At 34.2% G+C, this 17,853-nt stretch overlaps 1 pseudogene; it reads left to right on the forward strand.

The window, feature by feature from the left end:
• LOC135222475 (RNA-binding protein 25-like) overlaps positions 1-17,424 on the forward strand; it is a 99,420-nt pseudogene extending 81,996 nt beyond the window's left edge.
• The last annotated feature ends 429 nt before the right edge of the window (positions 17,425-17,853 follow it).

Here is a 17,853-nt window from a genome sequence, read left to right on the forward strand (position 1 = left end):
AATCATATTTAGCAGTAGTATTAATGATACGAAGACAAGGCATTTGGTTATTTTGGGTTATTTTTGCTTCAAATCACAATATAGAAATATTTAGGGGAATTTTAACCATTAGCGTTTAAAAGAGAGATTAAATCGATACAAATTCGGATTATAGGGAACTGCTCTTGTAAAGTGAACTTTCTGAAGCCGAAAATTATATTCTAATCTGAACTAAAAGCATGCCGAAATATGAAATATGAAAATAATGATCATTATTTATAACAATCTTGTTTTTAACATTTCACAGATGTTCTTACTCTTACAGTATGAAATTCTGTGCATTCTTCATCGGCGTTGGCTGATTCTCGGGTTTCAACAGAAAAACTGAAGTCTGAAACTTCCATTAGATACATCAGTGACTACCTGAGAATAGGGAAAAATGAAACAGACAGTTTTTCGGTACACTAAATAATATCTAGGATATGCTAAAGAAAATAAGAAAGTATGACTGAAGAGACAAAACATGAAATCATTTCAATAAACATCAGTTATCTTCCCAGATGACACTTTTACAATCCTAGCCCCAATACAGAAACTTTTTCGCAAAATCCAAATCAATTCAAGGTTCCTGGTGACAGTCTGAAATAGCGTGAGATGGAGAAAATCCACTTCGTAACTAATTCTCATTTCCGTGAACGAAATTGTCTTAATCTGTTTATAATTATCCTATGGTAATAGGAATGACTGCAACGGGTAGAAATATCATGGCACGAAAACAAAAGGATTTAAGTCTCCTGATGTAATGAGTCTTAAAGTATTAGATGAAATCAAGAAGATTAATATTAGTCTAATAATTAATCTGACAATTAAAACACAGTTGAAGAATGACTTCGATGCTAATTGTTATTAAAGAAAAGACGTTTTAAAACGACTTTATGCTATTTTTGATCTGGTATAGAAAGCTAAGAGAGTGAAGAGGAAAATAGTGACTGGAAAACGACATTCATTCATTATGCAAAGGAAGCTACAATTAAAAATGAGAGACAAAAGAGGAAAGGGAGGAATTAATGAGTGGAAAAAAGGTTGCTATAATCATCGCCAACTTTTCCCTCTCATGGTAATCTCTCGTACCAGTTGACAATTAGACATGGATTAGATAGGTTCCCGCACCCCCCCCCCCCCCCCCCCCCCCCCGACGAAAATGGGGATTAAAGTTATTATCAAGTGGATTTGCTCCATCCTCTCATTCCATATGAGAATTTGATTAGAGAATCTCGAACGAGTTTCCATCTTCAGGAAGATGGCTGCTTTGTTAGGGGAAGAAGGATCGTTAAGCAAAGACTAATCCGTCCGGGATTAATTTTAATCCAAATCAATTTGTGTTATGGGAGTCATCATAGATGGACGTTGCTTACTGAACAGATTTCCTTTGGTTTTCATTCTTTGTCAATTTTATCTACCTTACGGACATCGACTATACTCTGGCTACAAAAGGTTGAGACTCGAAGGTGATTAGCACTGCCGCCATATTTTCTTAAACCCGTTTAAACTTTGTAGGAAAAAGAGTAATAATTTGGTAGATTTCACAGATTTTTTTTTTTTTTTTTTTTTTTTTTAGCGGCGCTGCCATTTCCTCGCTTATAGACGGTTAAGGGAAGTGACTGGTAAGGGTCATAGTAATGAGAGAATTATCTGTCACCGCCCTCGTTCGTCGGAGGATCTAGAATAATTAAGACATTTGTCTAATTGTTCAATCAAAAATTTAATTAGGGGTTTTATATATGTATGTATATATATATGTATGTATGTATGTATGTATGTATGTATGTATGTGTATATATATATATATATATATATATATCATATATATATATATATATATATATATATATATATTATATCTTTGTTTTAATGTACTATAGGTTAAACATATGCATGCATACACTGGGCATTCATTAATTTAAAACGAAGTCACTTGTGACTAAAACCAAATAGCTGGACAGTATTCTCGAATTTCCCGATTCGTTAGACGAACTGAAATTCATCATTCTCGAAGTACAGGAATAACTTTTACACTTATGAAGACTGTTTAGAATTTACCAGCGTAAAAGTAATTAATTCAATGGAGATTGTTTTGCTAGCATGGAAAGTGTCTCATCTAATCATATTTCCAGCTTTTAAGTCTTGTTTGCAAAAACCTTTCACAAACCGCAGATTAATGGTGCGAAAAGAAGAGTTGATTGAAGAGCAAACGAAGTCATAAAAAAGGATTTGCATTATATTCCCTTTAAGAAGTCGCCTACAAAACACGAACGGAAAGGAAGATTGTTCAATAAACAGAGACTTCGTAAGCTCATGCCGGTTAATAACAAAGGAGCATTAGGATTATTACAACCTCGAGAAGTTTGGCGATGCTGCAAGTTTACTGACGTTCTGTTGGAATCTTTAATAGACTGGTACTTGGGAAAACGAGTATTATTTTCATAGTTTTTTTTTCTTTTTATTCAGACGCCAACTTGTTTGATTTGGAGGAAGAAAGAGGACTCAACTAAGACTAAGACAAGCCAAGTTACTCAGAGTTTTAAATGAATTATTACTATGTCTTCAAGAGTTAACGGCACTATTTTCGTTATATATATAGTAATATATATCTATATATACTATATATATATATATATATATAATATACTATGTATATAAAATCCCATTCAGTTAATGTTCCATTGATTAATATCCCACTCAATCAATATCCCATTGATTAACATCCCACTCAGTTAATGTTCTATTGATTAATATCCCACTCAGTTAAGTATGTATATATATATATATATATATATATATATATATATATATATATATATATATATATATATATATATATATATATATATGTGTGTGTGTGTGTGTGTGTGTTGTGTGTGTATATATATATATCATTTTTGTGGAGAGAGAGAAAGAGAGAGAGAAAAAAAAAGTTACAAGGAGTTACAAGGATTAGGATGTCTCAAGGACATTTTATTCCATCCCAGGAGACATCGTGTACTCACTTATCTCTTGGAGCAGGTTTTACTGTGCATTCCCAGTGCCCTAATGATTATAGCTAGCTTTCTTTTAAACTCTTCCACACCGTTGCTGTTTAGAACTTCTGGTTGCAGTTTTTTTTCCATAGGCCACATATCTTGTATGTGAAGTTTTTTCCGCAATGAGGTGTGTTGTATCTCTTCAGTTCTAGCTTCCATCCATTATTTCTTTTCTGATTTTCGTTTAACGTAAATAGGTTACTGTCTAATTTTGTTATGCCTTTCAGTATTTTGAATATTTCTACCAGTTGTCCTCACAATCGTCGTGTTTCTAATTCATACATGTTCAGGCTTTCTAGCCGTCTTTGGTAACCTATTTGCCTGATGGATGGAATTAACTTTGACTCTTGCTTGTACAAATTCTAATCTATTTATGTCCATTTTTAGTGTTGGTGACCAAAACTGTACTGCATATTCAAGATGCGGTCTAACTATTAATGTGTAGAGGTGCAGCACCGTTTCCTTGTTCCTGTATTTGAACTGCCACTTTATGTATCGCACCAGTTTCTGTGCATTCTTTTCTTCCGTGTCAGTATTATCTAATTTTGAGAATTTCAGATTTTCACGAATGTACATACACACTCCTGAGCCTCGTCCAGCATCACATCTGACAATGTTATGTTTGAGAATCTTAATAAATTTATCATCTAATGAGGGGTCAAGCCATGTTTCACATATACATAAAATGTCAGTATCTTCTTGAAACATATACTCTATTGCTGAGAGAGAGAGAGAGAGAGAGAGAGAGAGAGAGAGAGAGAGAGAGAGAGAGAGAGAGAGAGAGAATAATTATTTATTAATATAAAATTGGAGAGAGAGGAGAGAGAGAGAGAGAGAGAGAGAGAGAGAGAGAGAAGGATTAGGATGTCTTAAAGACTTATTAGTCTAGTCGAGGAGACACTGATTGCTCAATTATCTCTAGGAGTGGGATATTCGGAGAAATTTAAGCTTGATGTGTCTTCAAGCACAATGCTTCAGTTTATATTTGGGAGATCATTAATGCTTGTTTCATATGCCTTTGGCGCCTTCTTCTCTTAATGTGATTTATCGGGAAAAAGGAAAGTAAAGAGAAAAGAAAATGACAGCAAGATAAAAATACTTTTTACCATAATATCTGGCAGATCTTTCTTACTGGACAAAATGATTTGCAATATATACAATTTCCAAATGTACTGTTAGATCATTTGAAATCTACTGTTCATACTATTCTTAGTATGTCAAGCAAATAAGTAAAAATAAAACTATATGGAGAAATATTTCCTGGTTATAACAGACCCATACATACAATAAATAAACAACCAAATACATACAAAATACCATACATACATACATACATACATATGCATATTCGTATTATGTATCGTATGTATTGTATAATAAATATTACATATGTAATAGATACCATATAAAATAAAACATATAAATAAATAAATAAACATTGAACTTCGAATATCACTTGATATCCAGTTTTCTCTATCTCGGGAATATCACCGATGGGAATTACAATTGATAAACGATTTGGCACCTGGGAGGTTGGAACACCTTATCAGTTATAATCATATATATATACATATATACTATATATATATATATATATATATATATATATATATGTATATATATATATATATATATATATATATATATCTATATATATAATATATATATATATATATATGTATATATGTGTGTGTGTGTGTATCTAATTGGTCACTTTTCACCGGACACGTGTGCAATTATAGTAACCACAAAGTCTTCTTAACTATTCGATGTTTGAATACTTTTAGGAAACGTTTGTCATGGCATAGCTTATCCATATACTATATATTATATATATATATATATATATATATATATATATATATATATATATATATATACATATATATATAATATATATATATATATATATATATATATATATATATATATATATATAATTTATAAGAATTAAGCTACAAATGTCCTTTAATATCCAATTCGTTCTACCTCTGCAATAATATATTTTCGTATATGTTAACCGAAGGGAAATTTTTTAGCTGATAATAAGTTCGTCGTCTCGTGGGCTCGAACCACGGAAGACAAGAAATCAGGACTACATTGACACCAAATCGTCAACTAAAAAATTTCCTTTCCGTTAACATATACGAAAATATATCATTGCCGAGGTAGAACGAATTGGATATAAAAGGACATTTGTAGCTTAATGCTTGTACATGAATCACGGTGATGTGATGAGATTCATTCGTGAATATGTATGTGTGTGTGTGTGTGTGTACATACGCGTGAGCGTACCATTTTTTTTTTTCTCTTAAACGTCTTGCTTTGTTATACACAAGACTTTAGCACCGAAGAAATCTTGCGTGCATTTCCACTGGAAGTGGGAAAAAACCACAGTTCCATTAATACTCACGCACATCCTGGAAAAGTTGTATCCTCTCTCTCTCTCTCTCTCTCTCTCTCTCTCTCTCTCTCTCTCTCTCTCTCTCTCTCTCCATTCTGATAAAAGTACGGTCTTTGAAGCTGTTCACCGCTGATGACTGAGGCACTTGTGTGAAAGGCAACCCCATCCTTCCAACACAGAATGTATAAAACAGTAAGCAAAAAAATTTTCGTTTTTAGTTTCAACATGTTTTCTGGCCTTATGCGCGCCATCTGTGTTGCTCTAATAGATGGACACAAATGTAATACGTGTATATTAAGTATTTGTGCAACATTTTAAAACCTAACATTTTTCCTTTCTTTAATTAAAAGTGTTTCCGCACTCGCATCTCTCTCGTAAAAGCTGCTCTCTTTTTGTTGTGGCTTATTCCATCACTGACATTAAATTGGGTAAGTGTATTATTAAACTGTCGTTTATCTTCTTTCTTGCAACGTCGAATGAACACAAACATGAGTCATTCATTCTGATGTCAGAGTAAGGGTCAGCCTTTTTTTTCATCATTCTTATCCTGTCGAAATGATATCATTTTGAAATATCTAAAGTTGTTTGGCAGCTTCTGCGGAGGTGAGTATTTTTCTTTGTCTGGTAGTCTAACTATTCTATTAATGTTGTATCCTTTGTGTAAAGTTTTCTAAAGCTTTCAATAGTCATTTCATTCAACAGTGGTAAATACTACACATATCCTTTGTGAGAAGATTTCAGTATTTCTTTTATAACACTGCTTTGTTGCCTGTGACGTTGAAGTTGCAGTGAATTATTTTTTTCTGCTGTTTTATTGATGTCCGTTTTTTTCACCTGCTACCAACCTTAAAAGCTCATGTTATTCCTTACACTTAGATATCGATGTTTGTGTGTTCTTGGATAATCTTTAAACTTCCTCAGATATGTTATTGGATCTCTGTCTCTCCATCAGCAACCAATTGAAAATTACGAAATTGAGAGTCTGTTCATCGTCTTAAATCTTCCATGCCTTGTAATCTCTCTCTTTCTGAACTATTAGTTCTTTGTTTTATGAGAATAGAAGGAGAGACTTAGTTGTTGTGGCCACAAAGAACATTTCAGGCATTACCCAGATCTTGTTCATTAACGTCGTTTCTCCATTCAGAACAAGCTGGAATCTACCCTAATATGGTTCTTGGATTCAGACGTATTGCAGATGAATTATATTTAGACCTAAAGTGTACAGAACTTAAGGTTTTGTTTATTCAGAAAATTGCGTTGCAGATATTGCTGGTCTCTGCACCTTAGAAACTAAACTAAGAGAGAGAGAGAGAGAGAGAGAGAGAGAGAGAGAGAGAGAGAGAGAGAGAGAGAGAGAGAGAGGTGTCACTTCAGTTTTTACAATATATTTGTACATGCTATTCGTAATCAGTAAGATGTGAGGGGAAAATTTTCACGCCTATTTTATTCATCCTCATAAATATCAGTGTCTGTATTTACTTCAATTTCAACATGATGTACGAAGTCGTTTCGTCAGAATATTGTTGCTGTTAGGTGGGTATGAAAGAAGCTATCGGGGCCATTCTTCCCTTTAACATTTTCATTTCATGAAACTGAAAGTATTAGTTACTAAGAGCTCATATTATGACTCGAAATAGACAGTGAAATGTTAATTGAAAGCACGTAATTACGACGAACTAGAATTTGTGCGCTGTAAGGTTCTACATTTGACAAATAGTGCTGAGCACTAATAGGAAATTCTATGACTACGTTTTCATGATTTTGTCACACCTACGGTGTAAAGAAGCTTTCAGTACTTATGTGTTTTTCCAAATGATTTTTCCGAAGGACTTCTGCCTTGAAGATTGTTCATAGCTTGAATATAAGGACCTTATGCATTTGGAATATCTTAATCCTTATTTAATTCTGACCAGGTTCTAAAAAAGGCAAAGAATAAAGGCCATTAACGAACAGAATTTACATAAGGAGTCCCGCTCGTCTTGTTTTATTTTCATTTTTTTTCTATCATTTTCCATTTAGGAAGTCGCAAATAAATGAAATGAAACACTCATATTTACAACAACACATTAAAAAATTCTAGTCAAATTAAGAATCAAATCAGCTCTAATATTAGCAGATGAAAAGGATGCCTTGATATTTCGTGCCGGTGAAATTTAGACTTTCTTTGCAGACATCCAGACATTTTGCTAACAAATACAAAGAAAATAAATTCTCTAATTTATTCAGTCAGCTGACATGTTCAAAGATAAAATGAATTTGTTCTCAAATGATTTTCGAACCGGTAAGTTGTCATCATTTCTCTTCTCAGAAATCGTAAGTTCCTGAAAAAAATAAGTTTGATAAGAAATCCTCAAAACGGGTAAATTTATGATATAATATAACCCACAATTGCTTCTGATTCCCATCTTACTTCCATGGTAACCAGAGTAAGAGCTTTAAAAGTTTTAGATTTTTTCTTAAAGTCAGAATACTAAATACTGTTGTATCCTTTCATATGTTTAAGGAATTAATAAAAAATTACAGTAAAAATGTTCTTCGTTTTGTCTTTTTAACCTTGTGCTTTTGAGATAGCACGCTTCACGCAGTGAAAGCACAAAAGGCATAAAAAGACTGCCGAAGACTTTATAAGCGCTCTTCCGCCTCAAATCTCAGACCATGAGCTTAAAAACCCATTAAGTTCAAATTGGTACGAATAAACTGTTTCTCCCAGACGTTTAACTCTGAAATGAGTCTACGTAAAGTTTTCCTTTTTTTATTTGTTTAATTATTCCTTGCATTCTGAACTCTCTCTCTCTCTCTCTCTCTCTCTCTCTCTCTCTCTCTCTCCAGCAGTTATGCAATTTGCCGTTTATTGCTTATAAGAATAAATCTGGAAATTTTTTATGTATTTCGATCTACGGGGAGCTTCCCTAATAATAAGGGAATTTGACTACCGTTCAAAACATAGAATAATTTCCACCTCTAATTTATCTGTCCATCAGAATCTATGGGGGAAAACATGTTGCTTTAATTAGTCCATTCGAGCGCAAACACGCGCCACCTTAAGTTGCTGATATTTATCGCCAAACTTCCAGAGGCTTTGCTCGGTTATTATAACAGCAATATTCCGTCGTTATCGCCCGACATTAGCTCTAAAAAGCCTTCCGCTGCCGAGGAGCAGTTTTCTCCCGATCCGAGTCTTATAGCCGAGTTTTCCCTTGACAAGAACTTGAGAATTTCCCTTGTTTTGACTAAAGCTTCATTGATGTCTTCTCTCTTCATACCCGAGGAACCTTTGCTCGCTTTATATGGCGGTTATACTTCCCTTTTCTCTTTCAGTCAGACAGAATGACTCCATTCAGTGAGAAGAGCCGTTACCCTGAGAGTAATAAAGGCTTAACATAAACAGTAACACAAAGGAACCCATAAGAGAGGGAAGTGTTTGATGAAATATCTTAGGAATGGTTTCATCCTGGGAATGTGTTTACGGGTTAGGCCTACCTCGTCGAGACCTTTCCTTTCTATAATAATGATTTTTATTATATTGACGATTTTTGGCCTTTATTTTTCACCATGGTCTTTATCTCTCTTCTTCATCGTCTGTAATCCACAACAGCTGATTTAAATCAGGTTCATAATTCAATTCCAAGACCAACAGAAGCAAGGTCTAGAGAATACGTATTCTCTAGACCTTGAACAGAAGTATCCGGTATCTTTGAGTAACCGGCTCAAGCTGTTCCTAAATGACCCCAGTAAGTAGATCGAACGCAGGCATTCGAGTTGAGAGAAGGGACTGTTACCAGTGGCGGATTTATGGGAGGTCACCTGGTCTCGTGCCCCCTCATATGCATATAAATAAGAGAACATTGTTTTGTTTCAATAAATAATGATTAGTATGTAAATATTTGCTTAGTTAGTGATTATTTCAACAACAACACTATGTCGTACTAATATATATACATAATATATATATATATATATATATATATATATATATATATATATATATATATAGGTATGTATGTGTGCATACTATATAACTACTGATATATATGTACCGTTTGTGTGTACATGTTACGTATGATAATACCCAAGTGTTCCCCCAATGAAAGATTTGTAGATCCGCCGTTGACTGTTACTATTCCGCCAGAATACTTTATTAATGCTGATGATTCGATTCTCTAGGCAAACACGGATCGTAAATTTTAGATTGAATCTAAACTTCGCTTGTTATGGTCTGTATGGGGAATAGTGACTATAGTTTTGCCCTTATCATATTTTGTTTAGTTACATAACGGTGCGTCTGTCTGTCTGTCTGTCTGTCTGTCTGTCTGTCGCAATAATATTTGTTCGTGTTCCATTTGTTTTCTTCTTCGAAAAACTCCTGCACTATAATTCCCCTTCGGTGACATTCCTGAAGTATCGTGAATTGAATATTCAACGGCATTTGTAGCTTAATGGTTGTGTATAAATCACGGTGGTGTAATTCAATTCAAATATTCAAATATATATATATATATATATATATATATATATATTATATATATATATATATATATATATACATGAGTCATATCACATTACCGTATTTCATAAATACATACATCGAGCTACAAATGTCCTTTAATATCTAATTCGCTCTACCTCGGAGGTTCGCGGCCGGGAGCCGACAAATTTCTTATCGACTAAAAAATTCCCCGTCGGTTAAACATATATATATATATATATTATTATATATATATATATATATATATATATATATATATGTATAATATATATATATACATATATATATATATATATATATATATATAATATATATATATTATATATATATATCAAAAGTTTTTTTTTAATTATTTTTTTTATTAAGTGAGTTCTATGTATTATATTGTTTTACTTGCAAGTGTAACGAACTCAAAATGAAAGTAGATTTGACAGAATTTATATTTCCTATTTCAAAGACAAGTGACTTACCAAGTAAATTTGACAAAACCGATGGCAGTGATAAAAGAAGGACCTGACAAGACGCCCCGAATGTCAAAGACTCGGTTAAAAGACAAATAGGAATCAGATAACGCCACTTACTTTCCTGTGCTTGGTGACATTGAGGGATAAGAATCTAATGATAAATCTTCCCACCTTCATCAAGTTGAAGGCTTCATTACGGTGAAACTTTCTCTCCTGAACTCGAAATATGTTATTGTATTTTTCAATTTAATGGTTGGATGCAGTGTAGAATGAGATATAAAAGTTACAGAAATTTCAACCGAAGTGATTAGTGAGCGACTGATTTTTCATTTAAAGCAAAGAGGGTTGGGGGTGGGGGGGGGGAGGCTGTGGAGGAGGGGAGGGATGAATTTACCAAGTGGGACATTAACCAATAAGGACTCTAACCGGGTGGAATATGAACTGGGTGGGATATTAATCAGTGGGTTATTAACTGAGTAGGACATTAATCAGGCAGGACATTAATCGATTGAGACACTAATCGATGAGAAATTAACCGTGTGGGACATTAACTGAGTAGGATATCAATCAATGGGCTATTACTTGAATGTGGGATATTAATGAGTGGGAACAACATTAACTGAGTTGGCCATAATTAATCAATGGAAGGCAGTTAAGGGCTGAAGTGGGATAGTTAAGCAACTGGAACATTAACTGAAAGTGGGATATTAATCAACTGGAACATTAAGGGTGAGTGGATATCAATCAACGGAACATTAATTCTGAATGGGAATTATAAGGGGATTCTGGTATATTAACCTGCAAGGTGCGGAAAATTATTAACATCCCAATGGAACTTAACAAGTGGGATGTCAAATCAATGAACATAGTGATATTAATCAATGGGAACATTTAAACTGAGGGTGGATTTAATCAATGGAACATTAACTGAATGGGATATTAATCAATGGGAAACATTACTAGTGGGAATGGTTTAACAAGTGGAACATTAAGAGAGTGGGATTTTAATCAATGGATTAACTAGTTTGGGGATATTAATCATGGAACATTAACTGAAGTAATTAATCAATGGAACATTAACTGATGGGATGGGTTAATCAATGGAAACATTAACGAGTTGGGATGGTTTAATCATTGAAATAACTGAATGGGATATTAATCAATGGAACATTAACTGAGTGGGATATTAATCAATGGAACATTAACTGAATGGGATATTAATCAATGGAACATTAACTGAGTGGGATATTAATCAATGGAACAGTAATCGGAACATGGGATTTAATTAATTAATCAATGAACAATTATGTTGGATATTATTCAATGGAACATTAACTGGAAGCGGTATTAATTCAATGGACATTAACGGGATGGGAGTTAATCAATGGAACATTAAGAGAGTTTGGGATATTAATCAATGGAACATTAACGAGTTTGGATATTAATAATGAACATTAACGAATGGGATATTAATCAATGGAACATTAAACTGAGTGGGATGGTTTTAATGAAGAACTGGACATTAAGCGAGTGGAGGGATTAAATTAATGAATGGAACATTAACTGAGTGGGATATTAATCAATGGAACATTAACTGAGTGGGCTGGTTAATCAAGGAAACTTAAGAGGATTGGGAAGTGGAACATTAACTGAGTGGGATATTAATCAATGGAACATTAACTGAATGGGATATTAATCAATGGAACATTAACTGAATTGGATATTAATCAATGGAACATTAACTGAGTGGGATATTAATCAATGGAACATTAACTGAATGGGATATTAATCAATGGAACATTAACTGAGTGGGATATTAATCAATGGAACATTAAGAGAGTGGGATTGGTTAATTCAATGGAAACATAAGTGAGTGGGTTAATGTTAATCAATGGAACATTAAGTGGGAGTGGGATGTTAATCAATGGAACAATTAAAAGTGAGTGGGGGGGGGGGGGAAATTGGGTGTTAATTAAATGGAAACATTAAGTGAGTGGGGAATGGTTAATCAGTTGGAAACCATTAAGTGAGTGGGATATTAATCAAGTGTGGAACATTAAAGTGAGTGGGATATTAATCAATGGAACATTAAAGTGAGTGGGATATTAATCAAGGAATGGGAAGCATTAAGTGAGTGGGAGTTAATCAAATGGAAAATTAAAGTGGGAGTTGGGAATGTTAATCAAGTGGAACCATTAAACTGGCAGTGGGGATGGTAATTAATCAATGGAACAATTCATTAAGTTGAACTGGGATGTGGGTTAATCAATGGAACATTAGTGAAGTCTATGGGTTAATCCAATGGAAACTTAAGTGGAGTGGGAGATTAATCAATGGAACAATCATTAAACTGAGTGGGAATTATTAATCAAATGGGCAACATTAAATGAAGTGGGGTATTAATCAATGGAACATTAACTGAGTGGGAATAGTTAATTCAATGGAACATTTTTCAAACTGAGTGGGATATTAAAATCTAATGGAAACATTAAACTGAAGTGGGATATAATTCAATGGAACATTAAATGAGTGGGAATGTTAAGCAGGAACATTAACTGAAGTTGGCAATCATTAATCAATGAGGTAAACATGTTAACTGGAAATTGGATATTAATCAATAATGGAAACAGTTTAAACTGAGTGGGAGAGTATTAATCAATGGAACATTAACTGAGTGGGATATTAACAAGGAAAACAGGTAAACTGAGTGGGTATTAATCAATGGGAACATTAAACTGAATTGGGATATTAATCAATGGAACATTAACTGCATTGGATTTAATCAAGGAACATTAACTAGAAGTGGATATTTAAATCAAATGGTAAACATTAACTTGAGGCGGGGAGATTTAAATCAATTGGAAACATTAACTGAGTGGGATTATTAATCAAGGAACATAACCTGGGCATTTCGGATAATTCATCAATGGAACATTAACTGGAATTGGGATATTAATTCAATGGAACCATTAATTTAAGTGGGATATTAATCAAAATTGGAACATTTAATGAGGTGGGATGTTAAATCCAATGGAACATTAACTGAGGGGATAGTGGGATATTAATTCAAGGAAACAATTAACTGAGTGGATGTTAACTCAATCGGAAACATTAACTGAGTGGAGATATTAATCAATGGGAACATTAACGGTGGAATGTGGTGTGTCAATGGTTAAAATTCAATGGAACATTAACTGAGTGGGATGTTAATCAATGGAACATTAACTGAGTGGGATATTAATCAATGGAACATTAACTGAGTGGGATATTAATCAATGGAACATTAACTGAGTGGGATGTCAATCCATGGAACATTAACTGAGTGGGATGTTAATCAATGGAACATCAACTGAGTGGGATATTAATCAATGGAAAATTAAGTGAGTGGGATATTAATCAATGGGATACCGATTGAGTAGAACATTGATCGGAGTGGGACATTAACTGAGTGCGACTTTAATCGAGTGAAACATTAACCGAGTGATACATTCATTGTTGGTCTATTAACCGTATAGGACGTAAAACGAGTGAAACATCAATGGACGTGTAATTAACCGTGTGGGACTTTGACGAGAGTGACGTTAACCGATGGAACGTTAACAAAGTGGAACATTAATCGAATGAGACGACGAATCACCTGCTTAACCGACCTTTTAAAAAAAAAAACAAGCCAAGGCCAAGGTATTTACCTTGTAAACAGCTATACCTCCAAACTTATCGGTGAAATGTCATCTATACGCTAATATCACTTCCTGTTCTAAAACATATTACTGGTGATTCGATTCTATTCGTCAACATTGATATAAAATTCCGAATGAGTTTGAATTGACGCGGACGGTTATTGTGCTCGCTGTTGCATATATGTGGCAACGGGGACTTTTTATTTCTTTTTTTTATTGTTTTATCGTTAGCATGCTTTGCATGCATGCATACGTATTAAAGTTTCTGTTTATCGAAATGTTTGTTTATGTATATTCGTCTGTGTGTCTACATGGGATACTGACTCTCTCTCTCTCTCTCTCTCTCTCTCTCTCTCTCTCTCTCTCTCGTCTCTCTCTCCCCGGACTGACTTTGCTATTTAGAAATAAGGGAGAGATTGTATTATATTTTGGCAAGTTAATATTTCAGAGGTGACTATGACTTTAGTTGAATATTAATTTCGGAATGATTGACCCTAAACTTTTTTCTTTTTGTTGGAGGACTGGGGTGGTCGGGAAATTGGATAAATAATCCTAGTGGCCTGCAATATATTACAGGTTTGTTATAGATGCATTCTGATAAATTTACATTTGCAAATGTTGTTAGTCAGTCTGTCCATCTGTATTTAAACTTATACAAAAAAATAAATGTTAAGGGTAAATGAAAATGGGTAAAAGTATGATCAAAAAATCATCGAATGATTAAATTATGTTTCCCTTCCGAAATTCTAAGCAGCATATCGGCAGTTTCTGATTTTGGTGTTTATTTGAAATGATATTGATGGAAGCAGTGCCTCTCGCTCCCTCCAGTAGTTAGATAACTTTATCCCACCTTATTAGGCTTTGTTCTACAACTCTTCCCGAAAAGCAGCCATCGTCTTCTTGAGGTCATCTCCATGTAGATTTGTAATCCAATTCTCATTCGAAATTGGAAGGAAATCTACTTCATGATGAACCCCTGTTTCGTGAGATTGCATCTCATTAATAATTTAACTAATGGCAAAGAGATTATTTGGAGAAGTAGAGGGTCTTAAGATAACCTCACGTTTAGTGCAGTTTGCATTTCGGTTGTGGGTTATTAGTTTTGCTTTTAGTTTTATAGACAAATTTGATATAGGCTATATCAGTTGCTTGTATATTTATATATGAATTGTAAGTATGCTGTTTTTTTTTCAGAAGTATAAAATGCTTTTTTAAAGATTTTTTTAAATGGAAGTGGAGATTAATGTTCTTGTATTCATCTTCATTATTCCAAAACTTTAAATACAGTTTTAACTGAAAGCTTTCACAATATAGTCATCTGTCAATACTAAAAGATAGACTTTTAGCCTAATATTCAAAAAGATTTTCAAGGATAACTGGGCATTTTATTCAGTTTAGCAATCGTTAGGTGATTAATTTTGGAATAACTTTATGATTAGAAAATAATCCGCATTAAGTAGAGAATGAATTCACTTCGTCAGTGGTTTAGGACTGATTGTGACCTATTTCTGGTAACACCAAACTGAATTTAGCCTGATAAGGTTTGCGTAATAGCCGAACACCCGCTTAGAAACTACCGAAGATTTCATTTCTCAGAATAAGTCGCTTTTTTCAAACGTTAAGTCTTGATAAGCTTTCTCTGTCGTTAGCCTTTGAAAACGTGTATACATAAATTCTGTGTTGTGCTGTATTACAAGACTCCATAAGTTCCCCCAAAAAGGAGAGAACGCTTTGGAATATCTGATAAAAACGACGGGAAAAGTTCTCACTATCTTCCAGCTGACCGTTTCTTTACGAAAACTTTCCACCTTTAACTGACCAATTCAGATGGAAACACACGCCTTCGTAAAGTGACACTCTTGCTAAAATTTTCGAGGCATTACTTGGTTGAAATAGTCTCAATATTTTCTTGCAATAGCAGATTCACATCAACCGTTCATTTGATGTCTAGGCCAGTCCCTTACGACGCTCCTGATTGGCTATTGATAAGCCAATGACAGGACTGGAAACTCTCAGTCTCTCTCTCGAGTTCACATAGGCAGGATGTATATTCCACCTCTCCTGAAGGATACTTTTGAAAGACATATCCCTCAGGAGAGGTGGAACATAGATCCTACCCATGTGAGCTCTCGAGAGAGACTGAGTTTCCAGCCCTGTCATTGGCTTATCAACTGCCAATCAGGAGCGTCGTAAGGGACTGGCCTAGACATCAAATGCACGGTTGATGTGTCTTTGGTTGCAGATAAAATGGTTTCTTCCATTCATGTTTTGTAGCTGAATTCCCTCTTACGATAATTTCCCACGATATTTGTTACGGTATCAAGGGACTTTTATACAGACCTTCATACAATTGCCATCATTCGGTAATCCAAACACACTTTTCCGTACTTATCTTGGTGGAAAATATCAAAAGGACTTTGAGACTGAGAGAGAGAGAGAGAGAGAGAGAGAGAGAGAGAGAGAGAGAGAGAGAGAGAGAGAGAGAGAGAGATTGGCTGATAAAGGGGGGAGATAGTCCTTGAATTTTGATTAAGAAACATACCAGTTAATTGAAAGTAGTTTGATATGCGCACTTTGGAATACATTTCCTTGATTTCAGGAGTAATTGGCATTTCGTATTGCCTGGACTAACCCTCTGTTGTAAAAATATCTTAGTAAAGAAGTCTCTCTCTCTCTCTCTCTCTCTCTCTCTCTCTCTCTCTCTCTCTCTCTCTTATTTTTTATTCTATTTTATTTTATTTAGGAAACATATTTATGCTTTTGGGTTAATTGCATCGTTCATTAAAAGGATTATCTGGACAAAGCAACATTTTGGTTATGTGTAAGTGATCATGTTGTATGTATAAACTTTGCCAAATTTCGACCTCAAGTAAAGAACCGGAAACTACTCAATTTTTATAACCGTTAATTTACTGACGGATGTCGAGGCCGTTACATCCTCTCTCTCTCTCTCTCTCTCTCTCTCTCTCTCTCTCTCTCTCTCTCTCTCTCTCTCTCTCTCTCTCACCGGACCGACCTTATGATTTAAAAATAAGGGAGAGATTGTGTTATATTTAGGCAAGTTAATATTTCAGAGATGTTCATGACTTTAGTTGAATATCAATTTCGTAGTGATCGACTCTAAACTTTTTTCTTTTTGTTGGGGGTTGTGGTGGTCGGGGAGTTGGATAAATAATCCTAGTGCCTTGCATTATTTTACAAGAGAGAGAGAGAGAGAGAGAGAGAGAGAGAGAGAGAGAGAGAGAGAGAGAGAGAGAAGGATGAGAATATACAAGCTAAAAACATAGTAATAAGTTGGTTAATGATATGTGAAATGCCAGAAGTTGATTGACAAGATAAATGACATCGACATTATTTTCAAGTTAGGTTCTGCTGTTCATGTTAATCCTGATTCTATATTTCTTCTGGTGCAACTTAAACAGTTGTTACTACATCACAAGTTTTCCAAGAGAGAGGGAGAGCAAAAAAAAAAAAAAGATCCTTGATAGGCCCTTCACCTGTGCCTACTAACCCAGGCCGTAGAAGGGTAACAGTGAATTATAAAACTACATTAAAAAAGTGGTTGGTGAGTGCCTAAGATTTTTACGCCTACGGAATTATTCGAAGTGTAATTGGGTCAGGAGATTCTCGTCGTTCCAAGATTCCTATTATTGTTAGTATTATATATATATATATATATATATATATATATATATATATATATATATATATATATATAAATAAATGATATAGGTAAACATCACATCACCGTGATTCATAT

The sequence above is a fragment of the Macrobrachium nipponense genome, chromosome 3 (assembly GCF_015104395.2).
Source record: "Macrobrachium nipponense isolate FS-2020 chromosome 3, ASM1510439v2, whole genome shotgun sequence".
NCBI classification, from domain to species: domain Eukaryota; kingdom Metazoa; phylum Arthropoda; class Malacostraca; order Decapoda; family Palaemonidae; genus Macrobrachium; species Macrobrachium nipponense.